This window comes from Zootermopsis nevadensis, unplaced genomic scaffold, assembly GCF_977971745.1.
Source record: "Zootermopsis nevadensis isolate Lab colony 2312 unplaced genomic scaffold, Znev_1.0 Znev_ptg000008l, whole genome shotgun sequence".
Lineage (NCBI taxonomy): Eukaryota > Metazoa > Arthropoda > Insecta > Blattodea > Termopsidae > Zootermopsis > Zootermopsis nevadensis.
This window is the reverse complement of record NW_028259140.1, coordinates 11,410,702-11,433,755: the sequence shown is the minus strand read 5'-3', so window position 1 is coordinate 11,433,755 and position 23,054 is coordinate 11,410,702. Positions and strand designations below refer to the sequence as shown.

The 23,054-nt window shown below is 38.7% G+C and overlaps 2 long non-coding RNA genes across 4 annotated transcripts in view; one reads left to right on the top strand and one right to left on the bottom strand.

The window, feature by feature from the left end:
- Positions 1-23,054, bottom strand: part of LOC110830188 (uncharacterized) — a 296,733-nt gene that overhangs the window by 60,247 nt on the left and 213,432 nt on the right. The window contains exon 3 of one of the 3 annotated variants that reach the window (XR_015534157.1): positions 19,173-19,191. This is a non-coding gene — a long non-coding RNA (uncharacterized LOC110830188). Of the gene's footprint in view, positions 1-19,151; positions 19,192-23,054 lie in introns of those variants that run through there. The other 2 variants (XR_015534156.1, XR_015534155.1) reach the window with 2 other exon arrangements.
- Positions 9,788-13,659, top strand: LOC147874463 (uncharacterized). Its single transcript, XR_015534165.1, has 2 exons — positions 9,788-9,857; positions 13,326-13,659. It is a non-coding gene; the product is annotated as an uncharacterized LOC147874463 (long non-coding RNA).

Below are 23,054 nucleotides of genomic sequence, written 5' to 3'. Positions count from 1 at the left end.
AATAAAAAAGCCTACAGAATGAAGAACATTATACAGGATACCTCGGAGATATGGCGGGCTGGGTTCCAGACCACCGCAATAAAGCGAGTCACACTTTTTTGTTTCCCAGTGCATATAAAAGCAAAAAAACATAGGGCAAGCGAGGTACGGAGAACATGTGGGTCTATACAAATGTTTTGGAAGCCCAGAAGGTTATATAACGCGTAGACGGGAGAATAATTTTAAAATGAATCCTTGTGAAACGAACTGAAATGGCACTGAGTAACACCCTATGGCGCATTTAGTGAAAGTTGCTCAACTTGGCGTTCCAACAACAGCAAATTTCATTACTTGTTTAACAACGTTAATTTTTCATGAAAGACGATGGAGTTAAAACAGCAAACCGACACCCAGGCTAGTTTTTTAATCATTTCAGACAAATTCACAGTTCTAAAGCACTGAAGTGGAGGTTTTATCGTATCTCTTGTTATGAAACTTCATCTACGCCTGTCCGCCTGTAATTAACAGCAATAGGAAACAATTAAAGTTTGAACACACGATGGACCGCGGGCTGCTTGTGGTCTACGGAGTCCTTTGATGAGATTAAAACTCATTCCACACACATACTGGCTTAGATTAAACCACGAGTTATCGTTTTACTGTGTTACCTGAGGTCTGAATATGACCACAGTTTTTGTACATTAGAAATATCCGCAAAGGTGCAATAGTCTGATCAGATCCAATACAGGTCCTTGACAAAGGACAAGCTGTCAGTTCTTGACAGCAGGGAAACCTCCATCCAAGGGAGAACAATGAGGACAGCTCGTCTAGAGCCCCCCCCCCCCCACCTTCCCAACCAGGTTACCCCACAACCGGACGCGACTTAAAACAGCCCACATAAGGCGACTTACTCATTAACCAAGATTTATTTCCGAAATAATTTGTGTGCAGATTTACAGCCCAATGTATGACATACAGACACAAATAAAACTGAAGAAAATGTCAATTTTGTAGCAAAACAAACAGATTTTTGTTTTTCGCTATTCATAAAGGACAATTAAAGATTAATTTCAAAATGAAGTGGAAGTAAATGGATTAAAATGTATTAAAACGTATTACCGCACTAATTCACAAATCGGCTACGCTGTGAGTAAACAGATCAAAATTTGACACATAAGACTTATTTTGTAACAGCATTTTGTAATGAAGAATCATTTTGTTGTATTTTACCAGACATTTCTGAGGGTTCGAACAAACAATCATCCACCGTAAACACAACTCTGTTCCTTACATATGTGTGAATAAAATAAATATCGCGAAAGAGCCACTTTATATATATACACATACAGGGTGGTTCAAAAAGTTAGGGCCAAACTGAAGGAGCGTATAGAGGAACTCATCGAATAGGAATCCATGTCCTTGAAGTTATCCTGAGTCAGTCGAGGCCATTGAAGGTAGGGAAGTCTGATAACATACCACTGAAATAATCGTACTTTGCTATTCTCCTACTAACTTTTTTTTTTATTAATTTACAAGGATTACATTAGCAATCTTACAAACCAAAGTTACAACAGACTTCCCTACCTTCAATGGCCTCGACTGACTCAGGATAACTTCGGAGGACATGGATTCCTATTCGATGAGTCCCTCTATACGCTCCTTCAGTTTGGCCCTAACCTTTTGAATCACCCTGTATATACAATCTTCATCACAATGGAACACAGGCTACACTATATGGGATAATAGGAATTGAATCATTTCATTTCCTGATTAACTTCATAGGTTATGCAGAAGTGTCAGAAAAATGGTAGGTGACGTCACGAGATGTGTTACGTCAATACCCTAGGATCATATTTGAATGATCTCCGAATAACACAGATAAATGGCTGATTCAACAGTGCAGGTATTTTTTCACACTACGAAGGAGATCGTTTCTGTCCTTATGCCAAAGTCGTCAAACTGGCGGCCCGCGGACCACGTTAGTCCCAAGACCACTTGAAATTAAGCCCGTGAAAGTTTCTGTTAATTTGCTATTATTTACCGCAAGCCCGTTTATTTGATTTTACTCGGAATAATTTGAAATAAATCGTCATTATTATCTCGTCTGCTGCTTTATGCCACTGACTTTAAAATGCTGCCGTAAAAAGTAGGTTCTTCCAGGTAAAAGTTGGGTCAGATACAAGCAGTTGCAGAAACAACTTTCAAAAAATATTAAACATTGCAGTAATATGTGCACATTTCAATAAAATTTATATTACAGCATGTATAGTATGGTAGTTTGTGTTTTCAGGATAAGTATTGTTAAAGATAACGAAAGTTCTTTTTTTAAAAAAAAATAGTGCCACGAGGGGTTTCTTGGACCTTGGACCCAATGGAAAGAAAAGTCTGGACCACCAGCCCTATCGAATACGCAGCTTGGCGTTAAAGAGGCCTACATCATGGAAAATGCCCAAAGGATATGGTAAACGTTACAATTCCTGAGGTGGGAACAGCTGAGCAACTATTAGGTTCTCAAAATACACTCTACCCATGGCGTTAGTTTCAACTCGCGTAGTCACAAAATGAAATGAACGCAGATACTGCCAGCAAGCAAAATATATCTACTACTTAGTATGAAGTATTTTATTTAAGTAAATAAAATTTGTTTCAGTGATAAATCATAAAAGTACTTCGGTATTTTCAACGTCACAAAATTAGTGACATGGGGAACCTCTGGGATTATGAATGGCAAATTATCTGGAAACCTACAGGCCTATTAGACCTACAATTGTTTTTTTTTAAAGAATATAATTAGACCTACGCTGGCCTCTAAATGCAGAAACATAAAAAGGAAATCGCATGCCGAAAATCGTTACAAATTTCCGTCTACAACAAACCTCTTTCTAACGGGCACATATCTCTGACGTATAGAAAATAATTCAGTCAATTCAGCGACAAGCCATGTTTGTAACTGCCGTGTAGTCTGGTAGAAGTTTATCGACGTTTCAAAGGTCCATGCTGCCTCCATCATCAGGGAGAGAGATCCCTGTTCATGCACATGACATTAGTGTCTTATAAGACAGGTGTCAATAACATCAGATGGATAAACCTTACGAAACAAATTTTTATGCACAACTAGATTCGGGAGTGACTAGAGGAAATCATGAAACATGTGCAGGTGACTAGAAGCGCGCTCATTTTTCTCCGCCGAATTCTTCTAAGAATTAAATTTAAAACAATCGTTAAGAACAGCTCTGATCACAAAATCGGTGCAATTGTCACTAGAAACAATTTCTGTAAAAAAATGAGACTTAATTTCTTTCATTAAACTTTCGTTAAGTAGCTTTGAATATATTTTAACAACTGTTTATCAATAAAAATGTATCGTAGATAAAATATTTTTGAAGAATTCCATTAATTGTTGCAGAATAATGCAATCGCTACGAAATTAATCAACAAATGATATTCTAAGTAAATAAAACAAACATTCTGAATTTTCTAAAAACAACAGATGTCCAGTTTTGTTTTTTAAATTAATTCCTTCCGGGGTAATATTGTTGTAATGCGCGGTTCTGGGTGACTCAAGGAAGATTTATTTCTGGATTGGTTAAAACACTTTCTGAAATGTAAATGTGGACGCAAAGTGCCACCAGTGTTAGGTAACCATGAAGCTATCAGATTCTGAAAATATAACAAAATATTGCTGACAGAATTACTTCATCACAGGAAGCTTATGTTACAGCCCTTGGACTCAATAAAAGTAGTCCAACAAGGCACAGTATCACAGAAACACTGAACTTGAACTTAACCTAACCTAACTGAACATAACCTAACACAACATTCTGATTTCCTTTCATTTTTCACATGAATAAAAGTAAATCAGCAAATGTGAGATCAAGTGTTAATGGGTTAATGTGCTCAGAGATAAGCTCCTTGCCAGAAGACATCGTTCCCAACAAAAAGTACGCACCAGATACTGTTTTTTACTGCATGAAACTGAGCAGAATGGCAAAGCGACAGAAAACTGCAAATCGTTCCACAGCGACGAGCAGGAAGAAATCATTCGAGAGATCGAGCCTAATCCTGAGAAAAGTAAACAATGAACTGAACGAATTTGACTTTGGGTGAAAATGTGTTAAACACAAGAGACATTGGTTTCCTAAAATAAGTGGAATTCAACATGGTACGCTCGTTTTAATGGAAAAATTCCTTTTGTGGTGTCAGAACCAAAAATATTAACAAAATATCAAAATCGTACGACCTTACCTCACATGAATCTCTTCGCTTACCAAGCGCACAGGACAAAATTTGTATCACACGGCACAGCCTACAGACGAGCGCCTAAATTATAACTTAACAATTATGGGGTATAGGATGGTGGAAAATGGGTGTTTGGAGATTGAAGGGGGGGGGGGGGGGTAAACTGAGCAGAGAATGTGTCCTATGTACATCAAAAAGGAACCACCGTGAACAGGCCCGTTAGAAAGCTGACAAGAGCGCAGAAGCTTAGATTTATCTACACAACTATAGGCCTAATTTTATCTTTCGTATGGGTGTGAAACTTGGTCTCTCGTTAAGAACGAAACATGCACTGAAGGTGTTTTAAAATACGAGTCTGAGAAGAATCTTTGGCTCTAACAGGAAAAGACATGAGGCTGGAGCAAACATAACCAGGCAGTGAACAAACCACAAAGGACGAGACCCCCGGCACAAAACACAAAGCGACCTTTTAATGACGCTTAAATTTCTTTTCACCATTTTCCAGTCTATACATCATTAACTGATACCGGCCTATCTAAATATATTCCGGTTTTTATGTTTAGTCCGATATAAATTAGATACAATTTGTTAGGCAACTACCGGTACAGGTTCTACCAGATTCCACAGAAAATAGTCCACCCAGACCTGGACTACATTTTGCCTAGGGGATGACGGCAACGTTGAGTTGTAAAGATGACGACGGCGAAAACCGGTGAAAAGTACGAAAATAATACAATAACAACTAATGTTACAAAGAAACAACCACAGCCCGACTGTATTCCGGTCCGAGCGGCACAAACACAATTTTTTTGGATTGGCTTCGAAAAAAATCGCTTATAAAAACATCTCACACATCGAATTCGACCAAGTTACGAGGCCAACTCCTTCCACTAGGCGATAATCCAGAGCTTCAACAGTTCAGTTCTTAACCTAAGAGTAAAAACGCATATTATATGAACAGGACAGCATATATTTAACCTTTGAAGCTACAGCTCGTCTAAACAACATTTAAGAACTCAGTCCGTACCTCAAAGAAAACACCACAATTCACCATTACAAACAAAAATCTTGTTGATACCGTCTGAGGAAACAATCACTATTTACAATGAAAATAAGGACCCCCCCCCAAGAAAACCAAGTGGTGTGCAGTCTGGTAGAATTTTTCCGACGTTTCAGAGGCGCTTGCTTTCTCTATTATCTGTGCAATGAAAAACGAGTTATTGGGGAAGACAAAGATCAAATTAAGACAGATCTTCGAAACAACGTTTTCTGCCGTGGTTCCGACGATTTTAATTGAACCTATACTTTACAGCACGCTGAAGTAGGTCAGGCGTTCGGCTTTCAGCTTCAGACATGGCAACCAGAGTAGGCCTAATCCTGCGGCAACCGGGGGTCCATTCCAGACAACGTGACGACTTTCAGAGAGGTAACAGAGTGGACATACTAGCGAGAATCTCATGGCTAAACGCCTTCCGTAAGTCTTTCAAAATATGGACACCGAAACACGATCCTCTACAACTGAACACGTCTTCCTAGAAATTCTTACAACCTCGTGTACATTCATAAAATACAGGCCACTTTATAAATCTATACCAGATTCATGTTTAAGGAGGAGATCACTGGTTAAAATCACCGCCATGAAAATGGCTGATATAAAATGAAAGCTTCTTCTGAGAAAATGTTTTTAAAAAAAATTACCTGTAAAAGAAAAAATTGTCATTTCATGAACAGCTGAATCGCGTAAGCTTGTATCCTGAACGTGCCACACACTACGTGCTAGAGAAAATAAGATTTTTGGGAAACCTTTCACAAATTTTGGGAGCCCTAACCTGGTGCTGCTATAATACAAATTGTTAGATAAAAAGTACGACACTCTCGCATTCAGCAAATAACATGTTTCATTATTCTGTATTTGGACATGCATACCAAATTTAATAAAAGTCGGTGGAGATATTGCGTCTGATATGTAATTTAACACTACATTCACACAGCATGACCACGCATGAAGAGAGCCTACTATCTCGTGAAAACTCAGTGTCTACACGACTACGAAAACGGTCAACATTTTTTTTGGTTACAACACGAAAAATCTCTTCGATCTGACAACGAAGAACTGACATCTAGTCACTAGTCTGACCCTCGGAAGTGTACCGATGCTTCCACTGAACAAATTATTTAAAAATATAGTGACGATACTTGGAGGCTGTGCCGCTAGAATTTGGAAAAGCGGCAATCGATGCGGTGACAGCCGTCAGCACCGGTGTTCCCCGAGCGAGCCAGCTTTGCGGTAGTCTCGCCCATGTTCGAGTCTATCGACCGGTCATCCACATAATTCTCAATTTCTTGAAGAGAAAAAGCCAAGATCGCTTACAATGAAATTCATACTGACCCACACGCTAAAAGTAATTGATCGTCTTTATCCCTGTAAATCTTTGCTGCTTTATCATCAATTGACACTTTTGGCTAATCTTTTCCAGCTCTTTGCAGACTGATAAGTTACGATTGACACACATAATGAAAAATTATCTTTTTATGAAAACTTATTGTGGAATAGCCTAATTATGAACACAATGCCATAAGCAGTTAATTAAGGCTCCGTATTAATAATTTTTCTTCGATCTGAATGCTACTTTTCCTAACGAAATCTTTCCGTAGATCTCTATCACATCCTATGAATAAATTTAGGGTCAGACCAAGATCACTTCCTCTCGTAATATGTTCACGTCACTGCTTATACAACCATTCAACACCATATAACCTCTACAGTTGAAATATCATTGTTAAACTAGGCACCAAACATAAGGTGGTTTAAAAGAAAATCTCCTTCCATGAAAATTTCCCAAATTTCAACGTTTCCTATAAGAATTATCTAAATTCAGTGAGTTGAATGTCTCGTTGCTTTTGTTACCTCATTTCATTTGTTTTAAAAACTACCCTTCTTCACCGGTGTAATAAAACGTAATAAAACGTTAATGTTTTGGCCGAACATTTCTCTTCTCGTCCACCAACTGTCAGATTCAGAATCCTATATTGGTGGTCGAATGAAAGTCATTGGGAGCCCAAATAACGCACACAAACCGGCCGTAAACTTAATTTCATGTCGAAACGGTCACATTCAAATCTGTCCACATTCCTTTCTGAAAAACTTCCATTTTGAAACCGGCGCCTTCCTATCTCCCTTCAACTACGACCACGACACTGGTAACAAATTCGAGAGCCCGAGAGTATTTCATCAAAATCAAGAGCTGTTAAAATTATACGAACATTTGCCGGTCCACGTCAGTCCGGCAGACGAAATAAAACAAAAGAACACAGGAATGTGGAATTCGAGTGGGTAACAAGAATTATAGCCTGGATGGCAGAGAAACCGAAGAACTCCTTCGTTATTTGGTAAAAACCGTTCTTTTCCGTAGTGTTCGCCAGTACCTCTGTAATTCTGATATAAAATCTCCATTATAACAATAAAGATTTCTTTTTGCGATTACATCAACGCCAATGTAATAACGATAGCCTTGTTTTCCGTATCAAGTCCCATCTGGTCAATTAACTGTTTACGAGGCGCAGAAAGGAGTTTCTTCCAGAAATCACTAAAAAGATTTAAAATTAGTAAGAAAAAAAGTATGTTACTGAGATTACATCTCCTTTTTTTAACTACAAACTACTTTTTACCAGTTAAAGTAGCAATACAGATTAAAATTAAATCCGTCCGACTAGTTTTCGACTTAGTTACGTGCGTCTGCCAATCAGCATGTTTGAGAAATGAAAACAAACAGATATTCATTCTATTTGTGTAATGTGCAAAGACTGCATAAGAACGGTCGATCAAACGTAAAATCCCTCAAAAACATTGCCTTAAGGCGACATCTCATATTCCGAGTTCAAAGACTGCATCCAAAACAACTTTCATGCCATAAAACCTGGATGTGTCGTCTGACCCACATTTATCTTGCAATTCCTAATATCGCCCAATAACAATGATCATACGCTTTGTGTTCAATGAATCATTTCCCCACACTGCGTCCTTACAGATTTAGTTTCGTTCTCACGGAGTTATGATACCCAACTGCATTCCGCACTGCCAAAAACTCCTGTCCTTTATCGCCATTTTGTCCTTGTATCACAGCGGAAGGCCTTCCGCACAAACTTCCACGAATTTTGCAATCACAAAAGCGAAAAACAATGCTTCCTACATTACTTGTGGACAAATGTCCTTCGGTGTTGTAAACTCAGAGCAGTATTCGCGCTACAGTCCACACTAGGATCAGTAGTATTAATTACCTAATTTAGTTCTTCGTACACCTAATTAAATACGATCAAGAAGAATCTCTCTACGTTAAAGCCGATGTGAGCTCATACAGGCAATTGTGCGTGGGGCGGGGGGGAAGGGTCGGGGGAGGGGAGGACGAGATCAATACTTGGGCCTGCTTGTAGCGCCTCCGTTCGGCCACAAAACGAAAAGAGACATCACTTACCAAAATTCAGCATCTTTGAAAATCATCTTCCTGAGACTTTGGACCTTCCCGAGATGCTAAAACACGTCACTCATTATAATTACTCCAGTATACATTTTCCCGCCTTCACTTATCTTCGGGTCCGCCATCTTTTTAAACTAATTTTGACCCCCAAACTTCCAGACTGAACAGCGATTTAATACTTTATTAATTTTTAAACATCGTGCTACCACACACAACACAGCCTTATGTTCTGTTCCATGTAAAATACCTCACTGCCTAATTCATTTTTTTCCTTTTCACTAAAAAAAAAACAACCACCTTTATCTTCATTGTAGCATAACTCACAAACTGCGTTGGACTCCTGAGCACCAGTTTCGGTACACCAAATCTCATGCACATTTACTTATTGAAACAGACACACGAAACTACGTGAGAAAGCCAACCGTCGTCTGCGTGTTCAACCGTCAAATGCGGTACTGGTCCTGAACTTATGAGCACTCAGAAAGAAACAAAAAAAAAACTGCACAACACGAACCAAAATACAAAGCAGCAGTCTACACGTCCTTCCGCGAGACGGGATGGCTTCGTACTCGGCTCGCAGCGCTCGGCGTCGGCGCAAAGAGATGGTTCGTTAAAAAAACAGTCAAAGAAGCGCGCAACGATAGCAGCGTCGCCCTGGCGGACAACGACTGAACTATTCCCACCGTTTCAAGCTCCACCCCGCAAAGGAGAGTAGGCGTGGCTTCCAGCTGCCTTAAAGCACTAGCGGGGGTGGAGCTTCAGACACATGGCCATGGGTGGAGTTTCATTTTCGAACCCAACCATACAACGAAAGGGGGAAAAAACAACTAAAAAATAAAATAAAAAAATTGAAGGATGCACGGTAGCCAGGAATGAAAGAAAAAGTTCTTTGGTGTTGGGTGTGGGAACTCAAAACTTTCAAACGTCCCCCTCTAGATTGAGAAAGATGAAAACAATGGAATGTTGCTTATTACACGCAAATCGTGTCCACAGAGTGAAGTAGAAAAATGCTCAGGCGGTTTCCCGCTAGAATGCGCGAGTAACTGCCTTCGTCAGCCGCCTGCCACCTAATCAGTCCCGCTGTTAGTTTGGAAACTCCGAGAAAGACATTATCATTCGAATTTGTAAAAAGGTTATTAAAATTTCACCCTGCCACTGTACAAGGTCAGTTGTACTCAAACTTCTTGTTAATATAAATAACTTCAATGTGTTAAGAGAATAAATTCTCACGAATCACTTTCTCTTAGTGTTGTTCAATAAGCAAGTTAACCTCGTCATCCAAATATATCATTCTTCAGACTTCTGATTCAAGCATATTTTAAATATAGTACTCAACTACATGAAATTCACGAGAGATATACAGGTCTATAACTTCAGAAGACACGTGAATTGATTAATATCTTGTTAGGTTAGGAACATTTAATTATCATTTTGAAATGGACCTGCATTAGGCATGCAGTTAAAGCTTCTTCAGTCACCACAGTAGCATTCTGTTTTTGTTATTTATTGTATGGAAATGACAGAATTTTAGCTGATAAGATGGCTGATAATAGTATGCATATTAATTTGAATTTGACGAATCTCAAATAAATATTCTAGAATTTTTTTCCTACCCCGAGAAAAGATAACACGTTTCACTTTAAGTATCTGTTTAAATTCCGTAGAAAACTATACCAGGCCTAACTATTCTAACAATAAGCCTAAAATAAGCTCCCTACAAATTTAAATACTGTGTCATTGGCATAAAATAGGCCAAACTCGTTTCATAGGACAACTGATATCCGACTCTGTTCTTATTTTTATATAGTAGGCCTAGAACATATGGAGAAACGTTTATGAACGTAGGCCTACATGTTTATGTAATTTGAATTTCTTATTCCATTTTTTAAGTTTATATTATAAAATCTGTACTAACCTCCATCCCAGTGATTTTGGGCATATTTAGAGAAAGTGAACTCATGTTATGAAGCAAAGTGATTCTGTCGACTAAATTTAGCCTGTGAAAGAACGATTCTATGACCAAGAAATTAATAGGCATATAATTGTCCTGGGAATCTGAGAATTTGTTTTAACAATAATTTTAAATTAGGCCTAAATCCTCGACAAGCTATTAATTACTCCTCTTGCCAGACCATTTAATATCATATATATATATATATATATATATATATATATATATATATATTCTCAGTGTATGAATGCGTGCTTGCAGGCCTATATTTTGCAAATATTGAAATACATCCCATGCAAATATCATCCTGGGTTAGTAGGTAAGCTCCTGCGTTAAATTTCGTATTTGTGACGTTATAATGCAATTACGTGTATGTGAAAATATTTCTAATGTCAGTTTTCACCGTCAGGAAAGAATATTGTTGAGACCGCAAGGGAACAATTTCCTGAGGACAAAAAACTTATTTATAAGAGGGAAGAAGTAGTTCAGGGCTTATGAAAATCGCATAATGTGAGGCTGTTCACAGACTGTCGCCCTGCTCCTAGTCAAATGGGCCTGCCTATGGAGATAAAATCAAGTAGAATGAGATGGGTGGGCATGTAGCATGCATGGAGGAGGTTAAAATACACTGGCCTTCAGAATTTCACTCTGAAGTGCCGAAGGTAAGGGACTGCTTCGGAGGCATGAATGTAGATTGAAGGATAATATTAAAATGTACCAGTGTCTGAAAGATACAGAGTGTGAGACAAGGGCCCATCTTGGATAAAGAGAAGTGGCGGGCTCTTACGGGCATAGTAACAAATATTTGGGATCTGTAGAATGCGGGAAATATATTGAGCTTCATGGAGTTAATAATAATCTTCAGGTAAACAACGTCTATGTCTCCTGTCACATTTAATTAGAAATGAATATTCTAGTAGGCTGCTCGCTTAATGGGGAATCGCTCTGATGATAGAGGCAGTAAGCACGTCTAAAATGTAGGTCAATATTTATCAGATTACACGAATCAAAATGCCAGAAGACAGAAATCTCTGTAAATGCTTACTGTTGGAGACCCAACCACTGATAACTTATCAGTCGTCACTCGGCTGCAAATAGTAACAAAAACAGGCTTACCACTACAACTCCAGCGCTTAATCGATCATGATTCAGTTCATACGCGAATTACACGCCCGTACGATTCAAGAGCAAAGTCTGGGACCGTCCCAAATGGCCTCAGAATGTGGGCGCCAACACACGGACACTGGTCCTAGATGGCAGCAGAGTTTTGAAAAATTCACCGTTTACCTAAAGATACTTCGAGTACCTCAGACTACAGGCCTAGGCCTGTAAAGTCGAATAATGGTATCATCAAATTAACGAAAAATGAACGGGAAAAATAACATGAACGAACGTGGTTTGGCATAACTTTAAGGAAATAGGCCTACTTGGGAACTAGCTACCTAGTGGGACTGAAAAAACCCATAAAAATGTCAGAATAATTCCCCTTGCCGACATCTAAATCTCAGACCTCCCGCTGTAGGATCTGAGGAGGTTAACACGGCTATGAGTCTGAATACGACTGTTGCGCCGTGTAGCTGGACCCTGATGATGGAGGCAGCAAGGACCTCTGAAACGTCGGTAAACTTCTACCAGACTAAACTGCGCAACAAACCAGAAGATAAACATCTTCGGACTCACCACCATGAAAACCTCAGATCCTCTGGCTAACATCTTTAACCTAATAACAATTCTCACGCTCGTTCAAAATAAGGCCATTCCTCACCACTAACTCAGATTCTTCTCGTTCTGAAATCCTTCTTTTATTTATTTATTTATTTATGTCTCCGTAGGGATCTCTAATATTTTTGTTCTGAGGGTCTACTCTTTGCTTCAGTCTCATTAATGCCAATATTCAGAAATTGTCTTCTATTAACAGATCCTAAAAGTTCTGCTAATTTCACGTCTTACATTGTTCAAATTGTATCGTTAATTTGGCTTGGATAATTGCAACCACTGAAATTTATCTTTTCCCTTTGTATTCGATAATTTGTATAGCAATCTTTCTCAAATCATAGTTTATGCTACTTTAACTCATAATGGCGTCCACTCTCACCAAGCAGTATTTTGACATTAACCATAATTTTTTCCTAATCCCCGTTGATAGGTAGTTGTATCGTCATTCAACTTTTTAAAGCTGAAAACGTGCTTAAGATTTTGACCAGACAGTCTCACTTCTCCTTAAATTCCACATTTTGTAATTTATTGGTAATAATTCTCTCCACATTAAACACTTATGTCACTTTTCCTATAACGCAGAGCCTTTCCCGAGGTTTTACAGCCATCAGATCAGACATTAAGTAGCTAATGGTCGATTGTCGTCTTGTGCCTAACGGGACGTGATTAGTCTGACTGTGTACTTACATTAAAAGACACCTAAGTTTATTAATTAATTCTCCTAAGGGAAACATAGTACTGGCGACAACTGTACTTTTTATGTTGCAAATTTTATTTCTCTAATCCCGTATCATTAGCATTTTCGAGGAAACTTTCGTTCCAAATAATCTATTTAAAAATATCGCCCCTTCTACGCTTGTGAACCTACTGAAATAACTATCAGAACATTCAGACACACACCAGTTGACGTTCTATAACTCCCGGCATTACAAATTTCCAATGTCAATTCCATCTTCCGTTTTTAGGTCATTGGTCGAAGTCTGAGGGCCCCGTGCAACACTTTGCATGAAGTTGTTACGCAACTACCGAATCCTCAACTGCAGGACCGCCTCCTGTCGGCTGTCCGAGACTACTTATTCAATATATATCCTCGGCTGTGCTACATCTTATGGCCCATCTGCAAGCGAGGACGTTCCATGCCGTGGCGACAAGAGATCTTCTTTAAATGTCATAACCTCAAATGACAGCAGTACGTTAATGCTATTACTTAAAGCTGTCGATAAAAATGTCAGTATAAATTAAAGTTGAAACTGGTCGATATTTTTTCGCAAACATCTCCAGTATCATATTTCATCAAAATTTGTTTATGCCTATCAAGTTTTATAAATGTCTGCCAATTACTTCAAGAATTATAGGGGGGAGATCCACGAGCACTTAACGAAATTAGACCTACTAAGCGGTATTACTGCCTTTTATTCAAATACCTTTCTACACGGCGTACGTACATATAAAAATGGAATAAAATATTTATCCAGTAAATTACATAGTTCATAACATTTACTTAGGCCTACCTTTTATTGCGTTTAATTGATCATATGATACAGCGTCGAAAAACAGATATTTACCGAATAATGCAATGAAAGGATTTGAAAGGAATCGATCGTAACATAATTTAAAGCACTTTTTCGGTCATTGACTCAGTCTGGTTAGTCGGTCTCTAGGACAATATTCAAACCCCGAACTTCCCGAATAAGAAGCAGGAGTGCTAACCATTCGACCGCTACGTTGACTTGCTAGGTTGCTATCGCTACGCTTCGTTTTCCATGTTATATTTCTTTTCAAAATATTTCCTCGTCATGATGATGTTTTGCTGAACCCAGTCTGCTTATTTCTGTGATTATTATGAAGTGAAAAATAGACAAAATTTTAAATTAAGCATCTCCAATCTGTACCATTCTCTGACCGAAATTTTGATTTATCATTCTGTCTTCAAATAATTTATCTCACCTCAAAATTAGACACATCACAATATATTTCGGTAACAGCCATTTTAATAATATACCCTCATCTCCCTCATACTTCAAAAATGCTTCGTTAACAGAATTTTGTAAGCAGTTCTTGTTTCCCACCCGAAATTCATGCTCAACATGTCGCAGAATCCTTCATAACTTTATAAATAAATACTTAGCCTTCCGATACGTATTACATTACATTCCTTACTTACTTCATCTCTCGTAAGTCCAGATTTTCCTTACACTTTGTTCTCAAACACTTGTCTTCCCTTAGGGCACCAAGACTAATTCCACAGCTGAACATCTTTGCCTTCTGGGATGATACGCCCTGTAGTCTGGCAATGAACCCTGATAGCGGAGGCAGCACAGACTACAGGGCTCAACATCACAAAAGACAGCATTCTTCACAATCGTCGCTTTGAGAACCTTATAATCTCATCTGCCTGGTCCAAATATATGAGCTGAGAAGCCACGCTGGCATGGCTGTCACCATTTCCTGTCCTACCTCCCGCCCTGCTAGCCGAATCCTCCAAAAAACGCTTGTATTGTCTGCAGGGTCGGAGGACTTGCCACCGTCGAAAGGGGCCATCTCGTGTCCTGACCAATAAGGAGGTCGCCCTCGGTCCGAACCAGTACCAGCGTCTGGGCCGCAGTATCACACAATCCCTGCTAGATTCCCTTGTCCCTAGATAGCCCTATCAGCAGGTTCAAATATTTCCGCCCCATCAGGCGGAAAGGGGAGGAGCTAACAGTCCTAAAAGCATTTCTTGCAACACACAGGATGTATACACGACTGATTTCGGCCTTCCTGCAACCAACATTTTCTGACTGCACTCGAGTTCTATAGGTAAACTGAACCAGATGATAGTATTTAGGCATTGTGGGATGTGGTTCGCGTTAGCCAGGAGGTTTATTTTCTCTCTTCCGTGGGCAAAACTGCAACGACAGAACACATATTCCTGTTCAATGTGTCCTTTTCAATACTCATGACAAAACTGTACGCGTAAATAAAACAAAGGCCATAAACAGATCAACCATTAATTACAATCTAACGTATCTGAAAGCAGAACAGACGGATTTGTTTTGTGTTTTGTTTTTCAATAGTCACTCACAGACATCTCGCTGTCAGCTATGGAGGCTTCAGGGGCAGCCATTGTTCCCTTCCCAAATGCCTGAATATCAACACCCACCGTTTCACAAAAGTGCCCATATTAACAATTAACAATACTTACCCTGAAGACGGCAGAGTTGAGTCAGTAGCCTAAACTGATCGGTTATGGGTTAGATCAGTAGTATTCAACCTGGGGTACGTGAAATTTAAAAAAAAATATTATTTTATGATAAACACTGAATAATCAGTAATGTAATTTATTTAATTTATTTTAGATGTAGATTATATACTATGTATAACTTGAATTATACACCAACAACTTTGGGGGTACAAAGTTAAAGAGAAATCATATCTGGGGGTACGCGAACAAAAAAGGTTGAATACTTCTGGGTTAGATGACCGGACTTCTATTCTGATCACGGGCAGTAATCTGTCTCTACGACTCCACACCAAGACTAGTTACGGAACCCATCCCTACTAATTTTCCACGTCTATCAACTTACAGTCATACTTAAGCCTGAAAATCCAGCTCAACACTCCGTCACCCCTACAGTTGATGGCTTGTCATTTCACAATGTACTGAACCCAATCAAAAGGCGATGTTTGTAACCGTCTTTATTAAAGAAATTAATTATATTTATCAAACAGCTGAACGTTTTCGATTACTCATCTATAAACCAGGCAGTTAGAAGATCTAGAGGCCTGAAATACTTGAAAAGTTGGTCGTAATTTCAATCATTGCGTTAAAGCAGACAACGCGGCAGAATAATGCATTTCAGTGCTGAAGCTGTACTTTAAAACACACGGTGAAGACAATGTGTTCAAAATTTCCTCTCGTTCAGACTTCAGTCTCAGCTTTGGGATCAACTGACTGACTTGTACTTGAGTTAGCACAATTCGAAATTTTAACAAGACAATGTCAGAGGCTGCCAGTGGATGATATTACCATTTAAAATTGTTTTATGTAACCTGCTTCAGTCAATATCTGTCTTTGTAGACTATCTTCTGAATTAGATAAGATAATATTATCTCTGTAAACAGGTTTACTCAAATAAGCAAACTTGTGTAATAAATAAGTAATTTATTTTAGGAAGTAACTATTTATCTATTACACCTACATTATTACAGTTTGAGTGAGGAAATGAGAGGACATTGGCGGGAACAGTGAATTGTATCAACTTGCCATGATTAAACGTGTCTTGCTCGCATTTCCTGTCTTTTAAATGCACCAGGATTTGAATCATCTTGTAGCAACGAGAAGAGATGATGTGAGACCCAAAAAAGTAGCCCATTCAAGTAATCTAGTAATACCTCCTGGGACAGAATCAATTTTACAAGCCGGTGGCGTCACTTAACAACGCTCCGGTTCAAGCAGACCTACATGGGTCACGTGGTTTTCGAATGACACAGAAGTCCACTTCAGGATCTGTTAAATCAAAATTCTTCGTGCAAGCTGTATGAAGAAGTCTCATGCTATAATACGGTCAGGATATTTGGTAGCTGTGCCGCCAAGACTAGAAAACGCGACAACGGACTCAGTGATCAGTGAAAGGCCGTGCCTCCAGTACAGTCGCCAAATATCCTCACTCTTTGAAGCGTTACTTTTGTAAAACGCAATAGGCTGATTATTGCGAGAAGCCGTTTTACATTTTTTAAACAGTGAAATATATTTACAAGATAAATAAATAAATAAATCAGTTCCAAGAAACACAATTACAAGCAAACAGAGCTTTCAGTGTCTTACGGGAACGGTCAAAGTAATTATTGGAGTTGCTATTGAAAGTGGAATCTCATGAAGTACCAATATTTAAATGCGCAGTTATATGAATATTTCTTTCGAACCGTTCCTAAAGATGAATGAACACTGCATGTACGCCTACCAGCACAGAAGCTACCCCGCATCACGTGATTCCAAACAATTATACAATTTGTCAGTGGGATTAAGTATAGTCATTACAAACCTTTTACAATTCAATTTATTTTATCTGTAATTCATTTAACGACACTTCTTCACTAGCAATAAAGGAAATGTATTTTAGAAATATTGAAATCCAGTGTCCCACTTATTCAATAACTCTTTCTTATCATTCTCACCGCAAAGTGATTATTTCCTTAAACAGCATTAGAAAGTATTTGTGATGGTCAAGAGCTGTGTTTTCTTTGCGGTACAAACGGAATTCTTAAATATTATTTACACGTATTTCGGCTTCAGAGGGTTAACTGGTTAACCACCTCTTATCATATCGTCGTGTATCTCCTGCCATCATTTTTAAAGCTATAATTAGACGTTCATTTGTTCTCCAAACTGTAATAATAACTGTTTCTGGAACGTTAAACAAAGACTACTCACTCGTTAACTGCACATCGTCACTACAAGGTCAGATCGTTGGCTAGACGTGAATCTGCTTATGGTATTGACGCAGCAAGACATCTCCAGCATGGCTCAAATTTCGCTTTCTGGCACTTCTCAGTCGTAAGAACTCGGGTTTACAAGACTAAAGCTCATTCTAGTATTAAGAAACTCAGACTTTAATTTCTTTGACACTTTTAGTTACTCATGTGTTCGTAAATTTATTCTGTGCGTAATGTTATAATCTTTTGGTGACTTCCATGCAATAACCCGTTAGAGCCCCGGTTCCAGATACAGTCTCACCGCATCGCAAAAATAAGAAATAAAATAACAAATAAACTTTCTTGCAACACCTATTACAGTTATTTATCAAGTTATCGTCTCTGATATTTGCTTGGAATAGACTGGCTATTGATTCCTTTAAATAAGCACTTTTCCAAGCACGCCTGTCTTCCATGGAGCCTTGTTAACCGATAAATGTTATTATTATGTCAAGAATACAAATAGAAATACTTTAAGAAATTTAAATCTGATTAACATTACAATAACTTTGCTTGTCGTAAAGTAACCTTAGTCAAATAACCATCAAGACCGACAAGCCGCAAGCTGCAGAGAAGAATTTTTGGACTCAACAAAATAAAGAGATCACTTGAGACTTAGGTAAAGAGAGAATATAATATTAAAATAGTAGTGTTGGGTGTGGAGTGTGTGAATGATGATGCGTCTACTAGCGCATTCTGGCGCAATGGCTAACACATGGGTTTTCTCAGCCATCGACCGTGGACCATCTGTGCAAATATCAACTCATTTCCGACTAAACCCTTTTAAGCCATGTACAAGTTATTTAGAGATCAAGCAACACTTTGTCCATAAGCATTTCCTCTATACGTTGATTGTTATAGGCCTATAGCTTAAACTATGCCTCACAATTGCAAGTAAATCATAAATACCGATGACGTCAGTGGCTTCATCAGCATGAATGGAAAAACCATGACTGTTCTAAAGCGTCTAATCAACTCACGCAGAATATTACAAATCATGTACCCGATTTTGCTCGAATGTATAGGATTTGAAAGTGGAATTCTGTCGATATATTTAGTACGAGGCTACGTCTCGTACACAGGACATGATGTGATTTTCGGAAGTCTTAAGGGCTTAACATCAATGAGCAATACGAAAACTCAGTTTGTTTGATGCTTCACATAAAACCTTTCAAAGGAAATTAATTACGTGGGCAGTGATAAGCCACGAGTTTAAAGGGGGCAATGAACCGCAGGTAAAACGCTTCTGAGTAAGTATTGAATTTAAATCTACCTTATGTCATTTACTGACAGGATGATACAATGAAGTTCTTCGTAAGAGAAGCAAACTGACTTACATGATGTGGCGTGTCCCTCACCTGCAGCAACCGGTGGCACCTGGAAAAGCAGATAAGATGAGTATGATATCAGCGCTGGGAGAACAAAAATAAAAACATAAAAGTTCAGAGTCTCATTAAGGCGAGCTTTAAGGTTATACTAAATATGCCTATGACGCAGTATGTGTGCCGTGGTAATAGGGTAGGGTGATTAACTGGTAACTGTGAATAAAACCAACGATTATGAAATTATAATTCTTGGTTGGTCACTCTGTATAATCTCCTGTTAATATTTATGATAACCGGATTTTCACTTCTACTGCAACATGCAGAAGTGCATCTAGAGTTCCCTATAGTTTTTTTTAATATAATCTGTAGAATCTTTCTGTTTTAACAGTTGCTGCACAATGCTATTAGCATATCACAGAATTCATAAGATACATACAAAATCTCGTCTAAGACTTTAAGTTAAGTGACATTAAAAGGATATTACGTGATTGAAACATGGAAATATTCACAGTGTAATAAGTACCATACCCGTTGAAACACTTATAGGCTAGAGTCAGTAGGATTTGAGGTTTTCACGGAGGTGAGTCCGAAGACGGCTATCTTCAGGGTTGTAGTCTGGCAAACTTCTACCAGACTACAAGGTGCAACAACCCAGAAGACAACCATCATCAGGCTAGTCTACCCACACCCAGGTTTTGTGTTCGTTACTTTATAGGCTACATTCAGGCCTGTCTTTTGGTCATTTGGTTCCCCGAAAAACAAAAAGCTTCCTACAGATAATCAAAATTCTCTTGCAGCGGTGATACAACGTGTTTACCAAAAGGTAAGAACCGTGTTACAGTTCATTATTTAAAAGAATTGTCACTGTTAATTAGCGTATTTATCGTTTGACAAAAAGAAACCGCTTATATTTCGTGTGGCTAACGCAATGTAGCTTATTATTCTACAAAAATAACTGGCGCATGATTTTCTAGTGCTCGTTATTAACGAATTCGACAGTATACAGATATTAGTTAATGCTGTTCAGAAATATAAGAAAAGGAAAGCAGTCCCGCTATACACCATGTACGTCGCTTGGGGGGTGAGGTGGTATAGCTCCTACTCATTCTTGACCTCTGCACTAGATGGAGGTGAGTGGTCAGTATCACGCCCCGGCCGCGCTTTACCCCCGATAAAGGACCAAGATACCCATTAGATAAGAGGCTGGGTGGGCCCCACAGAAAAAATCCTCTGCCCCCGTCGGGGATCGAACCCGTCTTCCAGCCCGTAGCTAGTCGCTATACTGACTGAGCATTCAGAAATATAATCTACGTTTAACTTGAGAATCATATGAGGGTAAAAAATACAATATCTGGGAAAAATGCAGAGTTACTAAATGATCAAGAAGGTGGTACATATAGTTACCACTGTGCTTTAAAGGGATAATTTAAAATATTTTTCTTATACTAACTTTGCAACGGGTGTCAACATATCAAGTACAGCTGAGTTTGAGCCAAATCGATCTAACATGTTGGTAAACCACTAATGTGATTGAAAAGTGAAGTTCCTATTTATTTATAAATAAGTTCATACGTTAATAACGTATTCATCTTGTTGTGAGATTGTGCGACGAGGTATAAGATCATTCTGCGACCTATTTTATATTTTTGCAAAGCAAGCACTCAAAGGGCTTTCGTTATTCACTGACAATAATCCTATTCATGTCTTCTTGGCCTATTTCCATTTACTGAGTAATAATTGACAAGAGCCAGATGGTGACTTGAATGCGTGATACAGATGCAACCCAGGGTCCAAAGTATGATCGTAACTAAATCCCACGCAGTGCCTTGGCCCACACTGACGTCTGAATGCGTTGAAATACGAAATGCATGTGTGTTCGAAAACTAAATAGCAAACAACTCCACATCCATAACTTATAGGCGGGGTGGCCAAGCAACGACGTGAGAATATGAAAAAGGTGGAAAGTCCGTGTGGTGGTTCAAATAGCTTGTCTATAAAAACGCCTCTTTGCCACAAAATTCTTTTCTTGAAACTACACATTTCCACAAATGGGCCTGCACAGATGATACTGAATATAGATCTGTGTACCATGTTTGGTGGGTTCCTGTCCCCAAGTCATGGCGGATACTCAGGTTGCGGATGAAGTAACAGGCTCCATTTATGAAGGTTAGCTGCGAATATATTGAATAAACAGTCGCGTACAGCTGACGAGGGGTAGTCCTCCAGCTTGGGGGGTTGGGCGTGAAGCTAACAACTTTCACCGCAAAAAAAACCAGCATTGTTACGAAAAATATAATCAAAAAGCCTCGGAACCGGACGGAATCTTTGGCAAGACCATGTTTTGATTTTGTTGGCCCAGGACAGGGTCCGGTGGAGGGCTTTGGTTAATTCGGTGATGAACCTTCGGGTTCCGTAAGTGAGTTATAGATCTATGTAAGTTACCTCTTTCATTATATATGGAAAGTAAAATGTAAGTCCCTCAGCTGGATGTGTTTCCAAAACTTACTGCAAAACAGTCTACATACACATCTTTATTACGAGAGAGTTACCTTAATAAAAATTTCCTCTATGACATGCTTCAACCATACCAGGTCATCTTCAGGCAGGAAATACTAAATGTGTCATGAATGTTTCATAGAGACGGACAACCTATTGTACTAATACACGTTCATACATTTACAGGTGTACTGAACGACACTAAGGGTCCAATGCTTGCGTTTCAGCTACTAATATTGGGCTTACGTGCAACAGACACCTTCAGCAAGAACTGGGTCTACATTTCTTTTGTAGGCACAAATTACTCAGAAACATTCGGTTTTCAAGAAAGCTTTTTCCAGCAATAAGTACGTTGCGCCTTTATGTTAGCACATTAACATTTTACATTTGTTATTTTTATTTGTTCTTGTTTTATGACCTTATTCTACGCGTTTCTTCTGCAGTAGGACAAATCAAATGAGTTGTTATAGAGTTCTGACTATTGTCACAACTGTCACATTACTAAATCAAATAAATTATCACATTTCTTTCTAAGCTTCTCGTTATGGCACTTTTTACTGGGTCTAGAGATACAAACAAGAAGTAGTACTTTTGAAACGTCGGTTAATTTCTGTCAGAATACCTAATGCAATAACCCAGAAGAGTCATCTGCAAAACTAAGCTTTATGTCATCACAGATATTTCCAAGGTCAATGGGAGAATATTCTCTATCGCAGTGATTAAAAAGTTTCTGTCTCTTACCAGTAAACATTTGCACTAAATCTTAAACACGTCTTTATTCATGTATGACAATATGAGTAAATTATAAACATTAAGATACTAAGCACAAAGCAGTGCCCCACATCAAATAACTTTAGTGGCTGGTGAAGAATTAATACAGCTAAAATGTGAAACACAGCTTACGACGGCTTTTTAAAATATTAATAACACATAAGCCTGCATCGTTTAAATAAATCAGTAAGGATACTGGCAGATACTTAATAATTTAACGTCTACGTCAAATACAAGTGGGCCTACCTCCACAGCTTCGAGGTACTTTCGATTTGTTCCTGCATCCATCAAAAGCCGCAAAAATCCATGCTTTGCTTTTGCCAAATTACACATCCATCCATCCATCCATCAAGTTCGTGCAGAATAAAAAATAAGAAACTCATTTAATGAAAATGTATGCATTTTTCTATAAGAAAATCCAATCACCCAGTGGACACCCGGCCCAACCATTCATCCTTTACATTTACATCCGAATTCATCTAATCGTTAATGACTCAGAAGACATGAAAGCAAAGTTAAGTCAGTGTCCCATCTCATGAATCTAAATTTCGCTACATGATTACAGTTCCCACAGCATGCAAAGTTCCTGCAGCTTTTGCAACCAGTCATCAATCAGTGTCCACCATGAGCCACCCTAGAGACTACGAA